Here is a 12,340-nt window from a genome sequence, read left to right as displayed (position 1 = left end):
TTTGTGCTTTGAGATGTATTGTTTTGGCTGTGCCTTGGGATATTGTGCTTATGCCTATATTGGTGAATTAAACATGTCTAAGACTCCCTTATGAATACAGCCATACTGTGTCAGCTAGCCTTAATGCCAGAAAGTTGAACTCTTAGCCTTTAAAAATAAAATTGCTGTGTCCAAATTGTCTTTTGGGAGTAGTTTCTGAACATTGCCAACTCCTGAATCCTGCCCAGGAATACTTTGGGAGAGCACTGGTTAGTCCAGGCCAAAAACTATGCCAGGCAGGGCTGTTGTAACAATTAAAAGGATAGATAATTGAATTCCAATGCTGTGGAACACTTCCTAGCACTTTTTAATTAAATGGTATAGGGCTACTCAATGTAATAAGCTAGAAAGTTGGGGGTGGTTTTTTGTTCTGTTAATAACACTAGGTTTCAACTTGTCAGTTAACTTAAATTGGCACTTAGGGCCACACACCCAAACTTTGCTTTAGAAGGGAAAAAATGTAATGAATTTTCCTTGGACTGTAGAAAGCATAATTAATTGACACAGCCTTGAACAGTTCAGCAAGTGTCTTCTGTTGCAAGTTAACTAGTGATTTTATGAAATACCACATTTCTTTTGTTTTCATTTGTCTTTTATTTGTTTTCTGTTAATATTCTGTTTCACTACCTTAGTTGCTGGATGAGACTCTTTCAGATGTCAGAGTGCTAGACTAAGAGTTGGAGAAAAGTAGCTCTAGACTCAGGCTTAACCAATGGAGATAGTATTGCAGATATAATCTGCCTATTAATTGGTCTCCCCTCTTGTGCAGGCTGTAGGTCTTTTGAGCATCTTCAGTAGGAGCAGGAACTGAAATCAGAACTTATGGCTTTCACCTACCTACATCAACATATATCCTCTCTAAACCAATGATCAATCGTGTTTCCCCACTTTCATACAAATTTCAAGTTTTTATAGAGCATGTGTTTATATTCAGTCTTTAAATGTTCATTGTTGTTTCTTGATCACCTAATTGGTGCAATTCCAGCAAAAATTTTATAGTGCAAAGTCTAGAAAAAGAGTTGTGGTAAAAACTTCACTGTACTGTGAAATTATAGAGAAGGAGAGCTGGTGTAACTGATATACTGGTAGCATATGTACTTTGTGGAAAATGGGAAAAATATTATCCTCGCTGTGGGACTTTGCTGTCTTTACCAGTTAGTGCTACAGAAGCTTGTCATCTCTTCTCTGCATATTACACAGATGCTATTTTTTTTTGTTTTCAAGGGGATAATGTGAAATTATTCTGTTGAATTTTTCTGAATATTTGATATACCTGAGAGTCCCAAAATTTCTGTGAAAAGCTTATAAACAAGAATCGTCTAAAAGCAACGTGGGCCGATAAATTCAGTTAGCTCTTCAGTGGATCATCAACTACGAGAAGTAGAATATTTCAAGGGAGGGCAGATTTACAATGCAATGAAAACCTCAGCCACCAATATTGTTTTCTAACAAAGGATTTCTGATGTGATAAAGAACCACTCGGGCAGAGAGCTATTTAAGAAAAGCAGTAGAGAAAGGAAAGATTTGGGTATGGTTTTATGAATGACTTAAATATGCTGTTACAAGAGGCATTCAGTTGCATCCCTAGTGTCAGCACCAGCACTCCTGGATCTCGCTGAAAGCTAGCTGTGTGAAATAAACAAAGCTTGAGCTGTTTCTCTTGACCAAAAGCAACTGTACAAGGGATAGTATTATGAATCCCCTTTGCACAAGCAAGGAGATTGGAAAAATGAGACCGACAGTGAGCTTGAGGGGAAAGGTGGGGCCTCTGTTTCTAACAGCAATCCTAATTGGTTTGTGAAACTGCACTTTTTGGACATTGCTTTGAAAAACATGGAATCTGCCAGAAAAAGGTTGCTGCAGAGCTCTTTTAAAAAAAAAAAAAAAAAAAGGCAAAGAAAAACAAACAGAACCCCTCAGGCTCTTAAAGTTATTTTGCAGGTACAGGTCAATCCATGTATCTGCAATAGCTCTCTATAATGGACTTACGTATGTACTTGTCATGTATCAGTGCTTCCCTGCTTGCTGTCAAAATCTTTTTAAGCTTGCCCTGCATGCCTTGACCTCAGGATTCTTGCTTTCTGTATTCCAAATGCATAAGCAATGCATAGAAATCACCTAACCACAGCTGATCTCCTCCCTAGAGACTGACAGAAAGGTGAGGGAAGGGAGGACATTCTTGGATAACAGACAGATCTGTTTGACACCCAGGATTCACAGCTTACTACTACATGACAGCTACATCAGGGACTGGCTGGACGGAGTATTCAAGGAGATGTGCACAGCAAGGGTCTGGAGCAATAATTTTAACCTATCCCCTCAAAGGAATTTTAGTGTTGCATTAACATCCTGTGGAGAGATATAGGAACAGCCCAGAGAAATTACTCGAGGATTTCTGCATTTAAAATAGCTTATATGCAACTACAGGGGATAAATATCTAATTATTTTACTGGTGGTGGGATTTTATTCAGCAGAATTTGACTGTCATTAGAAAGCTTCAAATTCAAGAAGCAGGAAAGATGACAAAGGAAATGGTATTTTGCAGCATTGTTGTATTGAAACTACAGTACTAAAATAGAAAGTTGTAACATATCAGCAAGTAGTATCTCAGTTTATTACTGTATATCCTGTTTAAAATGTGTTGGCAGTTTCCTAGTCAGACTTGTCAGCAAGATATTCAACACTTCATGTGAGGCCTTCATTTTATCAGGGTATATAACATAATGATTTAAGGAGTAGTGACATTCAGCATCACTGATCTTAGAATCACTTTAATAATTCTCTTTATGTCATGGTAGGAAATTTGTTAACTTTATTAATGTATTATCTTGCAGGTCCTTACTGATGATCTGGACATTTTGTGCAAAGTAATTCATTAGAATTACCCATTTTCATTTTTTCCCCCTTCTGGGTGTATTAGGTATAAACTATAAAATCATTTTTAATGCTGGAGGTTGATTAAATGAGAATTGTCTTTAAGACTCTATTCATTAGTGTCTTATTAGCATACTGTTTTTTCAGGTATATCTATTTCTTATTCCAGCAGCCAGTAGATGGGGATAAATAGACTGAAAGTCCAACAGGATAAATGCTGTTTAAATGAAATAATCCTGTGTCAGAGGAATGAAGGATGATGTCTTGAATTATAATGTGAACTCTTTCTGTATGAGAGTGTCACTTAATGGAAATGTGATATTTGATAAGCCAAACTGTCTTTGATTTGTAATGGCTAGCTTTAGGGTGATTCAGACTTATTCTCTAGTATGGGAAGGTGTGGTAGGTTTTTTCCTAGAGAAGCATTATCTAACAAACCTATATGAAATAGATCAGACAAACTCTATAGACTTTATCATCAGTTGGAAATAACCGAGAAGCCTTTCACAATTCATTTTTGAGTAATGAAGTGTAGTTAGGGTGTTACTTCAATAACACATAAAATTACAGGTGCCTACTTGTTTCATTACAATTTGGGGCTATGTTATGGAATAAAAGAGAACACCAAATTGTCTTCTGTAGACATCCAGCCTGTTAAAATGCATCAACTCGCCTTCAGCCTTTTGTTCTGGACACATCGCCCACGGGGGACACAGAATGGGATGGGTGAGGACGGGATGGGCAGTTGGTAACACTTTCATACAGGATGGTGTTTGACTGAAGTCAAATAATGTAATACTTGATCCCAATTTAAGACCCTTATGTGGCTAGTTCTTGTATTTTGTGCTACTATACCTGCAGCACTTTTTGGCTCTATTAAGAGCAGAGATCCCGTGCTCTTTCTCAGGGGGCAGAGGGTAAACAGCAAATACATCTTGCCAGCTACAACAGCTCTTGCAAGAGGAGAAAGTGTCCCATCTTTGAAGCCCCTAATAGTAAAATCTTTCTTGCATCCCAATCTTGTCAGTTCTTGCCCTCTGCAGTAAGAAATTATCTTAGAGGAAATTGTCCTTGCTGTGAAGGTCCAAACAACAAGTAGGTCTAAGGGGTAAAGAAACAAAGCAAAAAGGAAGCGTGACAGAAGAAATCTCTTAACTTAAAGAATCTTAGCCTTTCCCTTGTTACAATATTAGGTTGTAACTGCAAGCACTACAAGTCATGCTACAAGCATGACAAGCAATGCCACTCAAAACCTGACAACGAAGATCCTTACTCTACAGTTGAAGAAGCAAGTGTGTTCTCAAAGATTGGAATTTATGCACAGTATTCAGAAAATGTACAAAAGTGATTCAAAATCATTCTGGCTTTCTGTTTGCTTTTTTGAAGAGTTCTCCCATGATAGATGCATCTAGTTCATTAACTTCCCCTTGCAGCAGGCAAGTTGTGTTCTTTTCTTTACCTGTAACATCTTTTTGCAACATTAGGGGAGCAAATTGCCTTTTTAAAATTAGTGCTGTATTCTATACAACCCAATGGGAGTATAATTTCCAATTGGTGTTACTGAATGCTTGTAATTTGGGGGATGGAGCGGGGATGTGGAGAAGAAACAAACTGTCTGCTAGCAGAGGCTGGAGAGAAGGCAGGAAGCCTGCCTTTGAGAAGCCTTCACTAATTCTCACTACAGTTACCAGCCCATATATTTAATTGCCAGCTCAATAGCAGGAGGAGGGGGCTGCAAAGCCAGGAATTAGCTTTTTCAAGCAGTACACCTTGCTGGAACAGCTGGTTGCTGTCTCCCTTGATGCAGATAAAGGAGAGGGTCTGCAACCCTAGCAGCTTTTTACCTTTTGTTTTAAACAAAAAGAAAAAATCTAAATACACTGCAATCTGCAGGTTGTAAGATTTGTCATGTATGTCAATCCAACTTCTATTCAGACCATGATTGTGGAACAGGAAACACCTGCATAGAAATGGTTTGACATGTTAAGCTGTGAAGCCAGCAGGAATTGAATTGGCTCAACACTACTGAAATTATTACCTAGCACAGAATCATGTCCTTAGCCAGATTGGCCTCTCTTGTGATGTCTGTCAGGAAGTTATCTTGGCCCTTAAGGCAGGAGTAGAAATCTTCCTTAGGACAGAATTAGCATGATGTCTACACATACAGGAATATGTTCTGTTATGTCTGATAGACAGATTGCACATCTTCCTAAAATTCTGCAGTTTAAGTAATCCGAAAGGTATATTTCCATATATAACAAAACATGATACTTACATTGCCATTCCACGTGATTAGTAGCAGTACTGAGCATTTTGCCCATATGAGATTTATAGCCTCTGTTCTAATTATGCAGTATTTCAAAGCAGGAAGACCACCAGCAACTAGAGTTCTCAGAACCTCTAAGTCAAGTGTTTTTCCTCAGTCTCCTTCTGCTTCCTAGATCTCCTCCTTTCTGCAAACAACAAATTTTAGTAATTCCATAGTTAATATGGTCTCTAATTGAAATAGTTTAGTGGAAATTTAGAAACAGCTTCATGTGAAGTGAATCTTATTTCAGTAGATTTTTAGTGGCATACAATTAAAACATATCTGAACTTCCTCTGTGATTAGCCCATCTGAAAGTTAGTTCTGAGGCACCAAAAGAGCAAAAATCCCTAAGGTTTACTTCCCAGACATATTCAAATTTCTGTTTTGTTCCTTGCACGTTCAGATTCTGCAGAATGCTTAGCTAAAATCATGGTGTTATGTTGGTGTTTTGGCCAGCTTCTGATGTCTTCAGGTCTACTGCAGATGACTTGGACCTTTTCCATTAGTTTATTTTCAATGAAAATAATCTTGTTTCTGTTAAGTCTTGCATGTCTTTCCCATTCCTATCCAGTAAAGCTGATATAGGACAAAAAGCAAAAGTCACTGTCAAAGCATGTGGTTGTACTGGTCTGATAAGGTGATCCAAACAGATCTAAACAAATTAAATTAACAGGAAAATAAAATATGCTAGCTGGCATTTGAGACAAGCACTGAGGGCTCAGGTACAAAGGCAATCATACACTTGATTTAAAATCATCAAGGAAGAGGTGCACTCGTCTCTCTCCTGGGATCAACTTAAAAACATTCCTGAAACAGTTAACTAACTGGAAAAAACAACAGTAGCTTTGTAAAACTGTGTAATAAGCTGATTTTATAAATGCTGGGAAACTGTATTGGTGATTGATTTTTATAGAGCGGTTTTTAACTCTTTAAATTGAATGAAGTTGTGAATTTACCACAACAAAAAGGGAAGAGGAAACACTGAAGGGAGTGAAATACCAAATCATGTGAAGTACTAAAACTCATCAATGCTGCCTGCTTTTCCTGCTATGATGTGGCAGTCCTTGGACATGCAGCAAAGTTGCTTGTGCATTATACACGTCCCTCCTCAACTCCCATTGACTGTATGTTTGAATTTGACTCTAGGTTTGATACTTGTTCTTTACATCTTGTATTATCTAATGTCTTGTGACAGAAGTAATTCTAATTTGTAGTATTTGAATTGCAGTAGAGGTTTGTGAAATGAGTTCTAGCCCTTCAAGATAGGTAGTAACCAAAACCTCACTTATTCTGTTGGGGTTTTTTAATAGCTTTAAGTCCCTGGTTACTCTTACAAGTTACTAGTTATTTAGAGTTACATAAGAATTTAGATTTTTTTTTTTCCTGCTTTATATTCATAGTTCAACAAATCTGTGTCCTGAGAGGAAGGTAAACTTATGAAGTATTTAGGCATTATAGTGAGAAAAGCTACTGGAGTATGCAAATTGGAAATAGAGCTTGTCAAGTAGGTAGGAAACAGGTCACTGCTTCACATTTAGTCTAAGAAATACTACTTAAACTATGGCCCCAGAGAAGGAAAAGGAAGAGAGAAAAACAATGCATATTGAATAGTAAAGGAAACATTTCTATTTTTGTCTTGTGGGAGAAATTTCTTAACTCTTGAAATTATCAATTTACCTTTCCAGCTGGTAAATTCAATTAGCTTCCAAAGTTGTCATGTTCTGTACAATGAACAGAGGGAAAACAGAGTCCTCTTATCTAACTAAGAATGGAAAAACATGGTAGTATATAAGGGAAAAGATTAAAGAAGAAAAAGTTCCCGTCCAATGGTCACTGATTTAATCTGATGCATAGTGATTTCATTTGGCTGTGTATTAAGCCTGAAACGACTGGACTCAATCTGAAAGGTCTTTTCCAACCTAAATGGTTCTATGATTCTATAAGACAATTTTTGATGTACAGTTCAGGCATAGGAAGAAGTGAGTGAAATTGTTAAAAAAACAAAAAGCAAGACCACAATGAAAGCCAACCTTAATGGGCTTTGAAAGGGACAAAAGAGAAGAAATTATCTGGGTAATAGGGGAAAGTCATTTTTGTTGTTTTAAAAAACAAACAAACAAAAAACCCCACACAAAAAAACAGACAAAACAAAACCACCCCCCCAAGAGAGACTGTTTCATGTAGAACAGCAAGATTAGGTGAGGTAGATGGTCATCTTTATGTGCCACATACCGTCTCCTAGGAAAATTATTATTAAATATGTTGCTGTAGTTACTGTACTTCTGTCTCTTCACAGCATCTTGAATTTGTGATGTTCTCAGAATATTAGCATCTAACACTCAACTTTTCCAGTCAGTGTATCAGTAGTAAACAGCTGAATACTGCTGACATGCCATATGAGTGAGAACAGATACCTGGAATTTAGTCAAATGCACTCAGTCAGATACAAGTTAACTGTCCTGTCCAGCACAATGATTTCCATGGGATGTCTGAATACTGATAGAACTAGTGATATGAACTACTTTGTTATACTCATGACACTCATTTGATGCTCATTCAACACACTTTTAAGCAACCCCAAGATATTTTCTAGTTTGGGTCTTAACTATTAATCAGACACCACTTAACTGTGCCCAGATCTTCATGTTGGCTCTTGAAACAATTATACTTGATAGATCACTTATTCGTATAAGCCATATAGTACTATTGTTTAAGGTAAATTTATCAGGGGAAAAAATAATACTCTAGGCTTAAGTGTAAAATACTTAGATGTTTCACTCTTACTGCTTATATGGAAATCTTTAGATGAGTGCAGGTAGCCAGGGAAACCGTTGTGAGGTGACAATTAGCTCAGTTGTGACAACTATCTGTGTGTACACTATGACAACACAGAAGTTGCAAGACTACCCAAGCTCGCTTAGCTTAGGTTCTGAAAAAGGAGTGCTAACAGAAATGCAGATATTTTAACATGAGAGAGGTAATTTGTGTTTGAACTCAATTTTATTGCCAAAAAGAGGAAACAAGACAATTCCTTTGCAAGTCAGACACTTGTGTATACAATATTGAACTACAGAATATCTCCAAAGAGTAAAAAAATATGTATTTTAGAGCTAGATGTAGCAAAATGGATAAAGCTAAAAACTTTACTCATTTTTATCATTTTACAGGAAAATAATTTGTCTCTTTTTCCAAAATAAAAAAATAGGGTTTAGTTTTATTTTAGGATTTAGTTTTCTAATTTTTGTCTTTTTATTTTAGGCTTTCTTTTTAGCCCATGTTTTGTTTGGATGATTCTTGTTGATGCTAATGTAATATGTTAATCAGATCAAAGAGGAAGCAATCTCTTGATACAACTATCAATACTATATCCTTATTAATAACAGAACATGTTTAAGATACAGAATTCTTGCACTATCTTAAGTTCAACATGTTTGCCACTAACTATGGAAAAGGGTGATCTTTATTTTTTTGTGTGCATATATTAACATGTATGTATCCAACTTATATTTATAAACCATGGATCCATAATGACCAAAAGAATTCTGGACAGTGTCTCGAGGTTTGAATATGAAGGAAAAAGCTCTGATTTTAGTGGTGCTACTCCTCAATTATTAAGCTCTTGAACACTAGTAGGAAAAAAAAAATAAAATCCATTTCTAAGAGGTTTTTTTGATCTATGAATACTTAATTATTCACCAAGGATAAATTTTCAAATTGGAGTAAGTCACACAAATTTAAATTATGATACAGGTACTTACGGCTTGTCCCTGGACAGATAGTTCATAGAATGTTTCTCCATAGAAAAATCTTATTAATTTACTAAAATGTGAAGTGGCAGAATGAAAACTGGATACTTGCACTGTTGCCGAGACTGGAGGCACAGAAGAGTATGGTATAATGAGACCATGAACACTCTCTCAGCAACAACAACAAAAAAACCCCAACACACAACATGCCCACCCCTGTAAATGCCCCAAACACCAGATGTAACCAGCATGTAAAGTCTTAACCTGACAATCTTAACTAACATTGAAGATCAAATTAATAATGCATAACAGTTTATTATTACCAAAAGAGAGAAAAAATAGATATCTTGATGACTTAGAGGTGACATTGAGCCTATCCAGAACTGTAGCCTAGAGTATTTAAATGTTAATGTGTGACCACTTCTGCAGCTTTTAATTCTCTGATGCTTTCAATTCTTCAGTGCTTTGCTAGTGATCTAGGTGATGGAATACAGCATAAAATGTAATGTCACTGAACTGAGAAAGACACTTGAGAATTGAAATTGCAGTTGCTGGAAAAAAAGTAGGATGCAAAATTTGGGAGGAAATATATTAAAGCCAGAATTAAAGAATTGCACAAGTATAGCATGTCAAACAAATGTTCAGGAGGTAGCTATTCCAAAAAGCTCAAAAGTGGATCTCTAGCTGAGCTGTAACCAGGAAATCCTGCTGTTCTGGAAAAAGGTAAAAGCTGTGTTCTGCTATAAGTGAGCCTACAGTCTGTAAGGTCTTTTGAAGTAATCCTTCTCTACTGAGTACTAGCAAGACCTTGGCTTCTGTCCAGTTCTGAGCTTTGCACTGCACAATTGGAGAAAGCTCAGAGGGGATAATCGGAATGATCATAGGTCTACTAAACATGGCTTACAAGAAAAATATGATTTAATTCATGTTATTCTGTTTAAGAGAGTCTTGAATATGTAAAACCCTATTGCAAAGAGTGCTGGAATAATCCTTTGCTATGTCCGTGATAAGATAAAAGATAATGAATTCATGAAATAGTAAGGAAGATTAAGGTTAGATAGTTTAAAACTTTTCAAAATGCTTAAGTAGGGAAACACTGGAATTAATTGTTTGGATGTAGTTCCTAACAGAGGACAAGTAGATAAGCAGGTCTCAGAAATGGTGCAGATAGAATGATGTCTGAAGGTAAGGGAATAGAGTTAAATGATCATGCAACGTGTCTTTAAGCCCTGTAATTCCATGGTAAATGAGGAATAAGTTTGTCAGAACTTTAGCTTTAAATAAAAGTCTTCACTTATCTTCCTCCCACACTTGTCAAGGGTATGAAATCCTGCACCTTTCCTTTTCTCTCACTCCCTGGTTGCTTATAACCTTCTCTAGCTGTTATTTCAGTCTCAAGCTCCTATATTCCTTGTCTTGTAACAAGTCCTAATACTTCAGTCTTGCTCATACTTTTCATCTTGGGATGAATTTCCCTTGGAAATTCCCCACTGGTGAAGGTAAGGTTGTTGGGTATTCTGTTGGGCTTTTTGTTTGCCTTTCGCCCTGATCCTTTTGTGTCTTCCTTGACCATGAAATTAGGATGAATATTCATATATGATAGTAATTGATTTGGTTAACCTGTCTCTATCCTTCATGTACTGTTAAATGTTTGTGACAGATTTTAAGGGTTTTTGTGGCCTTTAACTCTAGGCCTTCATCTTTCTTATCTGGAAATTGTTCTCTGCCAGCCATATAAAGTGTTCATCCTGCTGATTTGAGAAATTTAGCTGCAATGTGCAGAAAACAAATGATTTTCTACAGCAGAAGATGGTATTTGTCATAAGGTATATAGTGTTATCAGTCCAGATGACCTAATTGATCTCTTGCTCTTAAGAAAACTGATTGTGTTGACCAGGCTAAGGTTCAGTTACTTTTCACTTGATATATGTACCGCTGCATTTGTGGGTTTTTTTAAATTCAGTACTGCTTTGAACTGTACCCCAGTGTTGTATACCAGAAACACAGAGATCTTCTTAAGATCTGTAACCATTGGAGGTTAAAAATATATTTGCAATATAACAGGTGAAGGAAACAAATGTTACACTTCCTAAGGATCTGATAGCTTATATATTTACCAGTTACAACTTCTGCTGTCTTTCAATGACCAAGGCTCTGATTCTGCCATTGATAGGTATTGAGTGGTGCCTTATTGTGCAAGTATTTCTGCTGACTCTCACAATTCCTTCGGTTCTTAAGAGAATCTTGGCTTCTGTGAATTTTATGCCCTGTTGTCTTCCCTTACTTTCATAAAACTTCTTTTGACCACTTCATCTGTTAGACTACTGAATGACTAATGAGCAAATTGCTGTCTTTCGTAACTACTTATTATGAAATGAAGCTTAAAAAAAGTACTTTCTAGTAGACTTGGGGAACCTCATAATATGTGTAAAACATTTTTAGTCCCGAGATGAAGGTAATCATGAGCAATCATCATGTTTACTGAGGATCTGTGCTTATATATTAAAGTATTTGCGTGCTAGGGAAACTTCATTCATTGAAATGCGAGTCAGGTCCCTCTCCTGGATCTCAAAAATACTTTTTTCTTTCTGAATTTAACTTGCATGCAGTTCAGTCCAAAAAACTGATTGAAATTTTTAATTTTTATGATACTAAATTTGTCCCAGGATAGCTTATATTTTTAGGAACTAGTTATAAAGTAGAATTGCTGTGGTTTTGATTAGCTGGAAAAACATCAGACTTGTATTCCACACTTCCTTTTTTCATGGAGAACACCACCACCAATATTTGAGTTCAGCTTGCATGTCCAACATCCTTACTTGCAGCAGTAACATTTGTATTCCAGGCAATGCATGGGACCTGTCACTATTTGGAAATGGTTCTAATTAACTTACTCTCCAGCTTCAGGATCATATTAAGTAAACAAAAACTAATTATAAACTTGTAACAGAATTAATCTCACTCCTTTCATTGAGTTACTGTTTGAAGGAAGAGCACTTGTTTTTTTCCAGGCAACAAAGATATTCCAGTAAAGATCAATATCCTGAATATTTTTTTTAAATAAAGTATGATAAAACACTTTGGTAAATACATAATTCTACGAAAAAGACAACCTGAGCATTTCATAGATATGGGGTGGTTTTGCTTCTAACTTCAGCTGCTTTTATTCCAAGATATTTGTGTAATGTATTTACATTTAAACAAAATGTATGTCATATAGGTTAATTGAGACATAATTTTGAGTTTTAATAGTTAGATTATTTGTACTGTGATTAATAAATGATACCTGGATGTTTTTTTGGTGGCCTCTTCCTGACTTTTTTCTGTATAGAAATTATATATACAACATACCTACACACTCCAAGCTTCAAA

Source organism: Accipiter gentilis, chromosome 20 (genome assembly GCF_929443795.1).
Source record: "Accipiter gentilis chromosome 20, bAccGen1.1, whole genome shotgun sequence".
Classification (NCBI taxonomy): Eukaryota; Metazoa; Chordata; class Aves; order Accipitriformes; family Accipitridae; genus Astur; species Astur gentilis.
Note: the sequence above shows the minus strand (reverse complement) of the source record.